The sequence below is a fragment of the Benincasa hispida genome, chromosome 8 (assembly GCF_027475165.1).
Source record: "Benincasa hispida cultivar pf3 chromosome 8, pf3_genome.v1.1, whole genome shotgun sequence".
In the NCBI taxonomy this organism is placed as follows: Eukaryota; Viridiplantae; Streptophyta; class Magnoliopsida; order Cucurbitales; family Cucurbitaceae; genus Benincasa; species Benincasa hispida.
In genome coordinates this window covers 5401133-5414513 of record NC_143485.1, presented here as the reverse complement: position 1 = coordinate 5414513, position 13381 = coordinate 5401133, and the positions used below count along the sequence as shown (strand labels likewise).

At 38.2% G+C, this 13381-nt stretch overlaps 1 non-coding gene across 1 annotated transcript; it reads left to right on the top strand.

Moving 5' to 3' along the window:
* Positions 1-10869: 10869 nt before the first annotated feature.
* On the top strand, positions 10870-10976 carry LOC120084257 (small nucleolar RNA R71). Its single transcript, XR_005483623.1, has one exon. It is a non-coding gene; the product is annotated as a small nucleolar RNA R71 (small nucleolar RNA).
* Positions 10977-13381: the final 2405 nt, after the last annotated feature.

The following is a 13381-nucleotide window of genomic DNA, read 5'->3' as shown; positions in this document are numbered from 1 at the left end:
AATTCCTTTCTCTTGCCAAAAAGTAAACTTCCTTGGATACTTCTCTCTCCTTTACACTTATCTTTGATAAAACCACTAAATTCAAGACACTTTTTTTTTTTCACTGTCCAATTGGAACATAATCTCTTTACTAAGTTATATTTTACTTAACTCCTCTAGAAGTCTTATCTTTCTCACTAAGAATTTCCATCTCGTAGAATTCTCCTTTGCCAATTTGCATACTTTTAAACTCCAAAAGACTTTTGTTTTTTCAAATTTGCGTAACTTGGATCTCCTTATCACAATAAGACTATGAATTTAATTAATCTAGGTACTCTAAAATAATCCTTCAACCCAAACAAATAACATTTTGCTTTATCCCCTTTAAGTCTAAACTCATATCCAACTATTTTGGCTTCCGTTAATGACATCAACTTAGCTAGATATTCCAAAAGAATCCTTCATATCACTACACATACTTTACCTAATCCATCAAGTCGTAGTATTACCAAATTGATTATCTTATTAATCCTTTCCAAAATTCCTCTCAAAATATTTAGTTTTAATATCTCAGGACCTTTAATAAATCCATAGTCTCTTCTTTTTCTCCTTCTTATCCATAAAACAACTTTTAACCTTATACTTGAGTATGTGCCTGTGAAGAAATTTATACTACCACCGATTGCACTATCCAACACAAAACATAACACTAGTCCTTGATCAATTCTTGTCTCGACAATTTTATTCTTTAGCTTAAACATTTAAATACCTTCATTCCTAAATTGTCATAACTCTACATAGTTTCATCATTCTTTAGCATTGCTGAACTGAGGCATATATTTGTTCGTTTCTAACATAATTTCCATGACCTAGTTAACCCCATAGTGTCGTACCTGATAATCCTCTTATAATAACTTCTAACGAGTCACTGATCTAGTATTAGCTTAAACAAATATTTTAATGCACAACTATCATAAAACTTGTAATTGATAAGACGTATCCGGCGATGACGAGGAATCCGTTCATGGGCCACAGGGACAATCTAGACTTACATAGTAAGTCAGTCTACAGAACCCAAAACATGGGCTCTGATACCAACTGTAATGACAGGACCCCCTAGGACTTAAATTAGGTCGTTACTAAATACATGCATGCATGAAACTCAAAACGACACTCGGTTATGGTGAAATAAATGTTAATTCAATAAGGTAAGTTCAAAAGACTTTCATTAAATTCAAATACTAAAACAATAGTAGGGTACCTATAAATCATAAAGGATAGTAAATGAGTCTGAAAAACGAATTCTTAAAGTAAGTTTTAAAGATCAAAACTAAAAGTTAAGAGAAACATGAAAAGAACTCTAAATTTCATGATGCGGAAGCGTAAAAACTAGTCCCAGTGGCTCGATCACGAATTCCGCTTGTCCATCGCCAGTGCATCTCTACCCTTACCAGAAACAACAACATGAGAAAGAATGATTATGAAATACTGAGTAAGTAACCCCACTACTGGGGTCAGGCTGGACATCTATGTCCTCTAGATACCCACCTCTAGTGAAACTTATAAATTGCTCTAGTCCTCATGGGACACATATGCACATGAAACAAGAAGGAGACTGAGTTCTATTCTACTGTAGTTAAGTATGCCCACTACCTCTGGTGACACCCGAAGGAGACACAAACTGGTGAATCCCGAAGGAGACACAAACTGGTGAATCCCGAAGGAAACACAATACCTTCACAAACTTGAATCCAAAGTTGATACACAATGGGTATGAACCAATTGATGCCAAAAGTAAATGAGTATTCAAGAATCAACCGAAAACAAACTCAAACGGCAGAAATCTTACCCAAATCGATAGATCTAGTGACGGCAAAAGCGAATGACGCTTGAGCAGTGGTAGATGGAGGTCATGAAGAAGAAACTGACGCGGCGGCTTTGGGCGGCGTTGGACGGGCTCACGAACGTGAGGAAGAAAATGGGGGTGGGGTTTGACTTTTTATAAACAAAAAAAAACAACAAAAACAATAATAATAAAACAAAAAAGGAAGTAAATATAATTACATTTAATTCCTTTCCGGTTTATACTTTTAAGTTCCTTTCTGTTTCAAAAGAAAATTAATTCCTGCTATTAATTTTCAATTTGAATTTCAAATTGAATAATTTCACGCCAACAATTAAATTTTCGCACTTATACTTGAAGTCTAAAATTCCAAAAATGCCCTCCAACTAATAACAATGACTGAAATTCCAAATAATAAAGTTACTGAAATTACATTATTACTAAAAAAATGTGCGGGGTGTGACATTCTTTGTCACTATTTGACTTATAGAGTGACACCGATTATTCGTCACTAAATGTTAAGTTTTAGAAACATATAAAAAACTAAAATCTCATAAAATTCAAGTGCTAATATTTATTGCAAAATTAAACAAAGACAAATATCATAACAATTTAAAAAAATATTAAAAATTCACAAATTAATCAATACAAAGTAATCGAACTTTAAATAAAGAGAAATATATTTTGGATTGGGTTGAGTCAACCTAAATTTTTTTTAACCAACCCACGACCCAACCTAACCCAACCAAACAAAAATAGAAAAAGTTTCACCCAACCCAACCTAACCTAAGAACAAAACTAACCTAACCCAATTCTTACATTTTGGGTTCGGTAGTCCAAGTTGTTCGAGTTGTCGGATTATTTGAACACCTCTATTTAAAACAATGATGTACTGACGTTATAGAAAACTTCGGTAAAAGTATTTTATTAATTAAAAAATAATATCTTATTTAATATATAAACTTGTTATAAAACTTTAAAATATAATAATCCTTTGGAAAAATTATGAATCAACTAATCAATTTATATTTAATCCAAAAATTATAAGAGAAGATATACATTTTCAATACTATCATTGAAACAAAATGAAATAATACCAATTTGACCATAAGTTTACAAGAAAAGTTGTTAATTTTCTAATAAGTGAGTTCAAGTAATATCAACCTAAGTTATAATTATCAAGTTACATCAATTAAAAGATGAACAAAATTAGTACCGACACTAGTTATCACAAGTTTGCATAACAAAAGTTCAACAAAAGGTTTTTGAAGCAAACATCATTTTGAAACAAAAGTATAAATACCAAATAGTTCATCACATCTTTAACATTATAATGCAATTGAGATCCCACTAAAAAAAGGCCTAATGATTCTAATGGAAAAGAAGAGTTACACTTATTTTATAGAAAATCATCCTCCAATGAAAACACATATACTCAAAACATGAAAGAATTACAGCATTGCTCAGCAAAATGAAAGTTTTCATAACTATATTTCACTTTCAAAGCTCCCAAAGAAAAACAATAGTGAAAAATACAAGTAACCATCATGGCAATAAATATTGTTAAAACCAAATCTGATCACAAACCAAGAGTGAAAATTATGTGAAAAAGTATTAGCATGACTCTTCACTCAATATGTGGTTGTTAAGCTAAAAGCACTGACAGTAACAACAAAAATTTCAATAGCAATAAAACAAGTAAAGACACACAGCAGTTGGTAACCCAGTTCGGTTACAAACATCTACATCTGGGGGATCGAATGCTCAGGAAAGATCGTCCACTAATATTAAAGAATTAAGTAATTTACAACGTAGTACTTATCTGTAATACTCCAACTACTATAGCGGCTTACATAGAGCTTAAGTCACACGTCACCTAAGCTCACCCTAGACGTGAGACTCCCTCTCAACTAAACTTAGGTTCCTTCTAAGTATGTTAATATTAGCAATGAATACTTCAGCATCTAACAGTGTGTGAGACTCCCTCTCACGATAATATCTTTCCTAATGTCAATGAACTCCCTTCACTGATATCACTTAGGAACCCCTTAAGATGAAAGACTCCCTTTTTTCAAAGCTAAGTCTTAGGCTCCCCCTAAGACTGAGAATCCCTTCTTTGGCAGCTAGGACTTAGGCTTCTCCTAAGCTGTAATAATCTTCAAAGTCTTGTATTCAACGGAAGAATAACTTCCAAAACGGAATAAAGTGAGCAACAAGCAAGATCACAATGTAGAACAATTCGGTCGAAGGCTGCAAATGTCTTGCTCCCAAAAACTCAAATCGGCGTAATAAAAAATTGCTTATCAAAAGCATACCAAAAGACTCCTTCCTTAGACAAATCTAGAAAAGGAAACATCTCCCAAATAGGAGAAAATAAGCCACGCCGCAATAAAGGAAAATATTAGACTACATAAATCTGTCAAATATTTCTAGATTATGAAAGTATTTTGCAGGAAAATATTCTGATGTCAAATCCTGATGTTAGTACATTATTTGAGACATTTGTAGAGCCACTACCTTAGAGAAAATTATAACGCCAACAAACCAAATCTCCAACAATCTTCCCCTTTGGCTTATAATTCTTTTTATAGGCAGAACATAAAACAAACATCAAACATGACTAAATGTCAGTAAAGAAGTCTTTACAGAAGTATTAATATCAGATAAAACTAGAACAAGCCAACAAAAAAACAAAGTCTTTAGATTAAAACAACAAACACCACAAAACACCATCTGACAAGTAGCAACAACAAAACAAACTCCAACCACAAAACTCTCCCTTTTCTTTCATTAAAAAAAAATTAAGCACCAGACGAAGATGCTTCAGCAGAACCCACCAAAGTAGCACTCATTGTGGCCAAAAACCAATCACTATGTCTGTACACTTCTGAAGTTTCTAAAGCTGAGCATCAATGTCTTTGAGATTAGATGACAGATAATGTAGAACGTGACTACCAAAGGGGGATTTAGTAAATCCCTTACATATTCCATCAACAAAAGCGTCTGTAGTAGGAACTGCAAGATTAGGCACATGAAAGTTTTGCAAAAGTTTTGGATGGACAGAAAAAGGCATTGGAGCTAGACCAACAACTTCATTAGAATAAATAATGTATGGTTTCTGATCTAGCAACACTCCATCGATCGGGGATAACAAATGGGAAGCTTTAAATCCTGAGAACCAATATGACGTTTAATTTGATTCATAACAAAAGGACCCAAATCAAGAGAAGTACTAGTACCAATCTAAAACAATAGAGTAACCAGGGAGACAAATAAAATGATGACATGCAGAAATGCATGTCATCTTAGGCCTTTTACTTAGAATTATGAAGGTTGTTAGGCAAAATATGCATCGATCATGATAGGAATTCACGAGAATATGAGTTTGTGTCGATCAACATGTCAAATCTCAGCTAACCCGTTATCTTTCGTTAATTATGCGTTCAATTTTCTATCTTTGTAGCTAATGCAGGAAATGAACGCAAACAACCACCGCATGCGGAGAAACACTCCATTGGAAAGGCAAATGCATCGATCAATGCATGGATGTTGCGGTAATCAGCTGTATGCGTCTATCGCATGGGAGTTGTGCTCGTCAAGCGAATGCAGTCATCGTGTAGAGTTGCGGTAATGCTACGCTCGATTAATGATTTCCTATGATCGCAATTTCCGCCTTATGTCAACGCATTTTCTGCATAAAAATACAAAAATCAACTGTTCCTATGCGATGAGCGCATTCAATCGCAATATTATGAATTTGATGCTTTTTGGACGCAATTTAACATGTTTTATCAACGCAAACCAACATTGTTTAAGAACTTAGCACTATGATAACATGCATTTCTACCAGTTATCACACCCCCGAATTTAAACAATGCTTGTTCTCAAGCATAAGCTAAAGATTTCCTTTAGCAAGTCGACCGCAATGTTCTTTTCCTAGATTTCTCAAGGATACTTCGTTCAAATCCTATATACCAAAATTTCCTTAATTCTTGTTCAAGTCAACTCTATAAATATTTCTAAGACCTAAGGACTGCAAGCTTAACCTTAAAAAAGACTTTACTAACTTTCGGGACATCGCATGATTTATTTCAAAAAGAAAATTTTTTCCACCGGGGTGTCAAATGATTTTATCCTTGCATATTTCTTAACACTGTTGTAATATATATATATATTTCTTACGTTGCGCTGATCCAAGTGCCTTGCCTTCGTTTTGGCTTGCCCTCACCTGTGTCATGCGGACATCCAACTACGAGTAATGTACTCTTCCTCATATTAAACTCATACCTACTTGGCAGTGGAGTTGCGGTCATTTATTTATACGTTGATCATGGTGACTTACTTTCAGATCCACTGAGGTCTTTTCTGGCTGAAAACCACCCTCGTAATATGCCTTAACTCGCTGTCCATTAACCTTAAATGTACGGCTTCCATCCTTAGTGATCAGCTTCACCACTCCATGTTGGAATATTTATTTAATGATGAAGGGTCCGGACCAGCGCGATTTTAATTTTCTAGGGAAATGCTGTAGTCGTGAGTTAAATAATAAGACCCTCTGCCCGACTTGGAGGTTTTTACCGCATATGTATTTGTTGTGCCAATGCTTGGTATGCTCCTTGTAAATCTTTGCGTTCTCATATGTGTTAATCCTCTATTCTTTTAGCTCGACCAGTTGAAGTTTTCTCGCTTCTCCTGTTTTCTTCAGACCAAAGTTTAATTTCTTCACTGCCCACAATGCCTTGTATTCCAGCTCCAGAGGAAAATGACACGCCTTACCAAAGACCAACGCATATGGTGACATGCCTATAGGTGTTTTAGATGTAGTCTGGTACGCCCATAACGCATCATCGAGCTTTGTTGCCCAATTTGTTCGTGAAGGCCTTACTACCTTCTCGAGTATCAGCTTAATCTCTCGATTGGACTTCTCGGCCTGACCATTCGTCTGCGGATGTTATGCGGTGGCCATTTTGTGGAGAATGTTATATTTGCGCTGCAACTCCTTAATAGTATGATTGATAAAGTGAGAGCCCTCATCACTTATTATGGCACCTGGGGTTCCAAAACGAGTGAAAATGTTTTTCTTTAGGAATTGAGAGACTACCGTCGCATTGCTTGCGGTGCACGCCACTTTCTCTAGCCACTTGGATACATAGTCGGCGACTAATAAAATGTAATGTTTACCATTCGAGGGAGGGAATGGTCCCATGAAATCAATACCCCACACGTCGAACAACTCAAGCTCCAAGAGGATATTCATCGGCATTGCATGTTTCCATGAAATGTTACCTATGCGTTGACACCGATCACACTTCTTGGCATAGTCAACTGCATCGTTAAACAATGTTGGCCAAAAGAATCCACTCTGTAAAACCTTGGCTGCGGTGCGCTGTCCTTCAAAGTGCCCACCATATGGTGAGAAGTGACATTGCGATAAAATGCGTTGCTGAGCAGCATTTGGTATGCATAGTCGCAGGATTTAGTCTGCCCCTCTTTTGTACAAATTTTGCTCATCCCAATAATAATATCGACATTTATGTTTGAGCTTCCTCTGTTGGTGGTAGGTATAATCTTCCGAAAATTGTCCGCAAACCAAATAGTTGACTATGTCAGCATACCACGACAATTCTTCAATGTGGAACAACTGCTCATCCGGGAACACCGCACTTACCTCTGACTCATTGCAGTCAACCTCAGGATTTTCCAATCTGGACAAGTGATCCACAAATTGGTTCTCCGTTCCCTTTCGATCAATTATTTCTATATCAAATTCTTGAAGGAGGAGAACCCATCTGATCAACCTCGGCTTTGCATCCTTCTTTTCCATTAAGTACTTTATTGCCGAGTGATCAGTATGTATGATTAACTTTGTCCCAAGCAGATATGCTCGGAATTTTTCCAACGCAAAAATTACCGCCAGAAGCTCTTTCTCTGTGGTGGTATAATTCGTCTGAGCAAGATTTAATGTCTTACTCGCATATGCAATGGGATGTAAGATTGTTTTTCTCTTTTGTGCCAAAGATGCTCCCATCGCATACCCGCTTGCATCGCACATTATTTCAAAAGGCAGTATCCAATAAGGTGCAATTAACACGGGTGCGGTAATCGGCACATTCTTCAAAACTTTGAATGCATCGAGGCAATTGTCGTTAAAATCAAATTTTCTATCAGCCTCTAACAACGCACTCAGTGGTCGTGCTATTTTCGAAAAGCCTCTGACAAAGCGTCGGTAGAATCTAGCGTGCCCCAAGAAACTTCGTACAACTTTCACGCTTATTGGAGGTGGTAGTTGTTCAATTGCTTCGATTTTTACTTTATCCACCTCCAACCCGTTCTGGGAAGCCTTATGCCCCAACACTATGCCCTCCATTACCATTAAATGGCATTTTCCAAATTGAGCACCAGATTCGTCTCTTCGCATCTCTTCAGCATCTTCTCCAAGTTGGCTAGACAAACTTCATAGGTGTTCCCATAAATAGAGAAGTCGTCCATAAAGATTTCAATAGAGTTCTCAAGATAGTCTGAAAAGATGGCCATCATGCACCTTTGGAATGTGCTTGGCGCATTGCAGAGGTCGAGCAACATATGGCGGAAAGCAAAGGTCCCATATGGGCACGTGAATGTGGTCTTGTCTTGGTCTTCTTGAGCTATTATAATCTGGTTATACCCGGCATAGCAATCTAGAAAGCTGTAAAAGTCATTTCCAGCTAGATGGACTAGCATTTGATCAATGAACGGTAGGGGGAAATGATCTTTCTTGGTTTCTGCATTCAGCTTTCGGTAGTCTTTGCAAATGCGCCACCTAGTGACGGTCCTTTGCAGTATTAATTCATTGTTTTCGTTCGGGACTACCGTCGTGCCACCCTTTTTTGGCACACACTGCACGGGGCTGACCCACGTGCTATCTGCTATTGGATAGATAATGCCCGCATCTAACCATTTTATGATCTGCTTTTTAACGACCTCTTTCATCGCAGGGTTAAGCCTGCACTAATGTTCGATCGTTGCCTTATGGTTTTCTTTGAGACGAATGCGGTGTATACAGTACGCTGGGCTGATTCCTCTAATGTCAGTGAGTGTGCAGCCAATTGCTCGCACGTGTTTCCTCAGAATGCTCATCAACGCATTCTCATGGTTTTCGTTAAGCTCAGAGGAAATAATAACTGATAGCTTCTCATCCTGCCCCAAAAATGTGTACTTTAAATAGGTCGGCAGGGTCTTTAATTCCAATGTTGGTGGTTCTACTTGGGATAATTGCGTTGTTTTTCTTTCTTCTTTTTTTGTTGGCTCTTCTTCTTGGTTTGTGATCATCTTTTCTTCCTTGCTTGATTTTGTTATGATCGCATTACAGGCAACAACGGATGCGTTTGCATCCTCTTCTTCATTCTCTTTGTCAAACTTTCTTCTTCCATAAAATTCTGGTCGTCATCTGAGTCATGCAGGTCTTCTTCGTCAAGAAACTTAATGGCACGGATTATGTTGAACTTGAGCTTCTGCCCGCTTATGCTCAAAGTGATCTCCCCTTTATGCACATCAAACTGGGCACGACCTGTTGATAAAAATGGTTACCCCAGAATGATGGGCACATCTTTGTTAGCCTCGTAATCCAAGATGATAAAGTCGGCTGGTAGGATAAATTTGTCAATGGTGATCAACACGTCCTTCACCTTTCCCTCTGGATGCACTAGAGATCTATTGGCCAGTTGGAGAGTCATAGTTGTGGGTGCAAGTTGCCTTACATTAAATTACTTAAAGATCGACAGAGGCATCAAATTGATGCTGGCTCCAAGGTCACACAAGGCTTGCCTGATGTATAGTCCTCCTATGGAGCAGGGTATAGTAAAGCTCCCAGGATCGCTCATCTTCGATGGAATGATTGATTTCGAAATTTGCGTTAATGCCACCGTGTAAAACTTACCAACTCCCTTATTCTTGGTTATAATATCCTTCAGAAACTTTGCGTAGGCAGACATTTCCTCAATCGCTTCACTGAATGGAATATTATTAATATGTAATTGTTTTAACATATACAGAAAGTGTTGGTACTATACCTCGTCATTCTTTTTCTTTCTAAGTCTTTGCGGGAAGGGTGGTAACTGCACTCCCATGGTCCCCTTCTCTGTTGGCTTTGAGGTCGAGCAACTTCTGGCTCTATTGCTTCTTTTTCTCCTTCTTCTTCTTGCGTCACTGCAATTTCAGGTTCCACCACAATGGGAGTAATTCGGCTAGGCTTCTTTCTTTCTCGCTCCACAGTTTTTCCACTTCGGATGTCACAACCTGACATTGCTCTTTATCTGATCCCCCCCAGGTTGCATTGGAGTTCTGTTGAACTCGGCAGAGCCCCTTGCGGTCTGTTCTTTAGCTCACTTGCAATCTGGCCCATCTATAATTCTAAATTGCGGATGGACGTAGCTTGACTTTAAGGCACCATTTCGTTTTTCTCTATATATTGCTTCAATAGGCTTTCCAAGGAAGAAGATTGTGGTGGTTGTGAGCTATTAGCTTGATTGCTTGTCTGACCGTTATTGCGTGGGAAGAATCCAGGTGGCCCTTCTTTCTGCGCCATAGGTTTGAAATTCTGCTGCTGATTCTTCCATGTAAAATTGGGGTGGTTTCTCCACCCGGGGTTGTAGGTATTCGAAAAGGGATTATTTTTCACAAAGTAAATAGACTGTGGATTCTGTGGGCATTCTTCCATTGCGTGCTCATCACCGCAAGTTGCACACCTTGCGGTGTTTTGAGTAATTGCGTTGATTTGCCCATTTTGCGGTGTTGAGCTACTGATCGCAATTCTTTGAATTAAGTTCATCATTGTGGTCATCTGATTCTGTAGTGAAGTAATAGCACCATTACTTGCGTCGTTATCCTTAATTCTCAGTCTTTGATCACTCTCCCTCCAATCTTCGTGGTTCTTAGAGATGCGATCCAAGATAATCTTAGCCTCGTCATACGTTTTATCAAGCAGACCACCAATGGCTGTTGCATTGGTAGTGGTTTGCGAAGCGGGATTCAAACCATGATAAAAGATTTCCATCTGAAGGCAGTCTGGAAAACCATTGTGTGGACAGTCCCGAACCAACCTCTTAAACCTCGCCCAGGCATCGCTGAGCGATTCATCAATGTCTTGTTCAAAATTTGTTATAAGTTTCCTTCGTCTAGCATTTTCAGTAGGCGGAAAATATTTCTTCATAAATTTCTTTACGACCTATTCCCATGAAGTGATCTCTCCCGGCTCGAGAGAATACGCCCATTTCCTTGCCTGATCACAAAGAGAAAATGGGAACAAAGTTAGTCGAACTTTTTTGGCAGAGATGTTTGGGAACAAAAAAGTATTTCAAATTTCAATAAAGCTTCGGAGGTGGGCGTGTGGGTCCTCGCCACACCGTCCTCCGAATTGTCCTACAGTTTGGATAATCTACAACATCACCAGTTTCATTTCGAATCTGATTCTATTGAGGGAAGGCCTCATGATTCCTGGAGAGAAATCATAGATGTTTGGCGATGTATAGTCCCTAATGAGTCTATTGCGATCGTTAGCAAGAAGGATTGGATTCGTCATGTCGTTGTTTTCGTTTGTTGCTCCGTTTCCAGGTTGCTCCGCCATCTCTTCTTTATTTGACTGTTGTTGTTGCCGGTCTCTTAATCTTCGTCTAAATGTTCTCTCAATCTCTGGGTCGTAATTCGCCAAAGATTGAGAGTCTGCAAAGAAATCAGAAAAATTACCGTTAGCATACTATTTTGCCAAAGTCTCTGGCAACGACGCCAAAAATTTGATGCGTTATTTTATGAAGTGAAATTGTCAATGAAATGCGATGGTGAAAAATGCGTTGAGCACTCAAGTTTCCTTAGAGGAATCTAAATGTAAACTCCACTGAGTTTCCTGGTAAGTCTAGGGTCGAACTCAGGGACTTGTGAAAATAGGTTGCGTTGGTAATTTTTAGAAAACTTTGCGGTAACTGGTAACTCAATTAATTGTTGGTTTGTTATTGATTGCGATAATGAAAAATAAACAATTACGGCGGATTTGAGAAAATTTGGATTATATGATAGATGCACTGAGTATGCGGATGAACAGGTTGAGAAGGTCTTTAGCTAGCGTTATTTGGGAATGCGTTAAACTATGCAATCATGCTGTAACCATGCACAACAAGTCATTTTCCAATGAAAATGCGATGCTTCTAAGTCTAGGACGCATATATTGAATGCAAAAGTGTCTATTGAGCTTATTTCTAAGTCTCTACTCTTATCCTATGCGATGATGCAAGATGCATAAAAGCAAGGTGACCGCACACAATCATATCCTATCTCTAGGATGCATGCGATGCGTTAATAACAAACAATGCTTATTCCTAAGCTCATATCTCTTGATTATGCGTTCTAATCTGACTCTTCCGAGCCTAGATTCTAACATGACTTTCTTAAGCCTAGATCTTGTCCTTAGACTACCCTCCCGAGTATCTCTAATAGAAGAATGAAGCATACATAATACAAGATAATCGCATAGAATGAAGATTCCCAGTTATGCTAGCTAAATGCTTCTCAACCCATTCAACAGATTTAGCTACTCATGCGTAAATAACAGAGAGTGAACAGATATAGAGAAGGAAATTCCATTTTTATAAATAAGTTTGAGTACAAAATAACAATGGAAGATAAAGGTAGAGAGCCTGGTCGCAATTCTTTACTGACCTAGGCTTTTACACTGTCAATCTTTATTCGATTTAAAAGATATTCCTGCTTCTGCAGGCGTCGGCCCTCTCTCTGTCCGTGAAGCTTCCGACGCTCTCCCAAGCTTACCGGAATGATCTGTTGGCACAACCTCCTTCTCTCGTGTCCACCTTAGAATGAAAGAAAATCTAAGAACAAGGCTAAACTATCAACAGAATTGTGAACTCGTAAAACAGCTGAACCTCTTTTCTGAAGGATGCCTTTGGTATTTATAGAACTTCCAGGGTGAAAGGCGGCTTCTCTCTCATGATTGCACAGATGGGACAGCTTAATTCCCGACTAATACGTCGAATATTTGTCACCGAAAAGCTGAATGTACTTGTTATCGTTAGCGGCTATCAACTTAATTCGGATTTGACTGTCATCAACTTTCTATCCCATCGTGATTAATTATGTCTTTCACCCAGATGCACCCACCATGTTGCGCCGAAAAATTTGTGGCAATCCTTCTTGAGAAAATGTTTGCTAACACAATCACCGTAAAGCCTTGCGATAATGCTATGCTCGACCAATGATTTCCTATGATTACAATTTTTGCCTTGCTTCAACACATTTTCTGCATAAAAATACAAAAATCAACTGTTCCTATGCGATGAACGCATGCGACCGCAATATTATGAATTTGATGCTTTTTGGATGTAATTTAACATGTTTTATCAACGCAAGCTAGCATTGTTTAAGAACTTAGCACAATGATAACGTGCATTTCTGTCCATTATCAGTATACAAAGGTCGCATCCAATAGTGTCACCAGAATGAGGTACCCAATCTCATCCATATACTTATAGACCATTTTGGCTATATACTACAACTTGATCCACTTTTATGTCACCA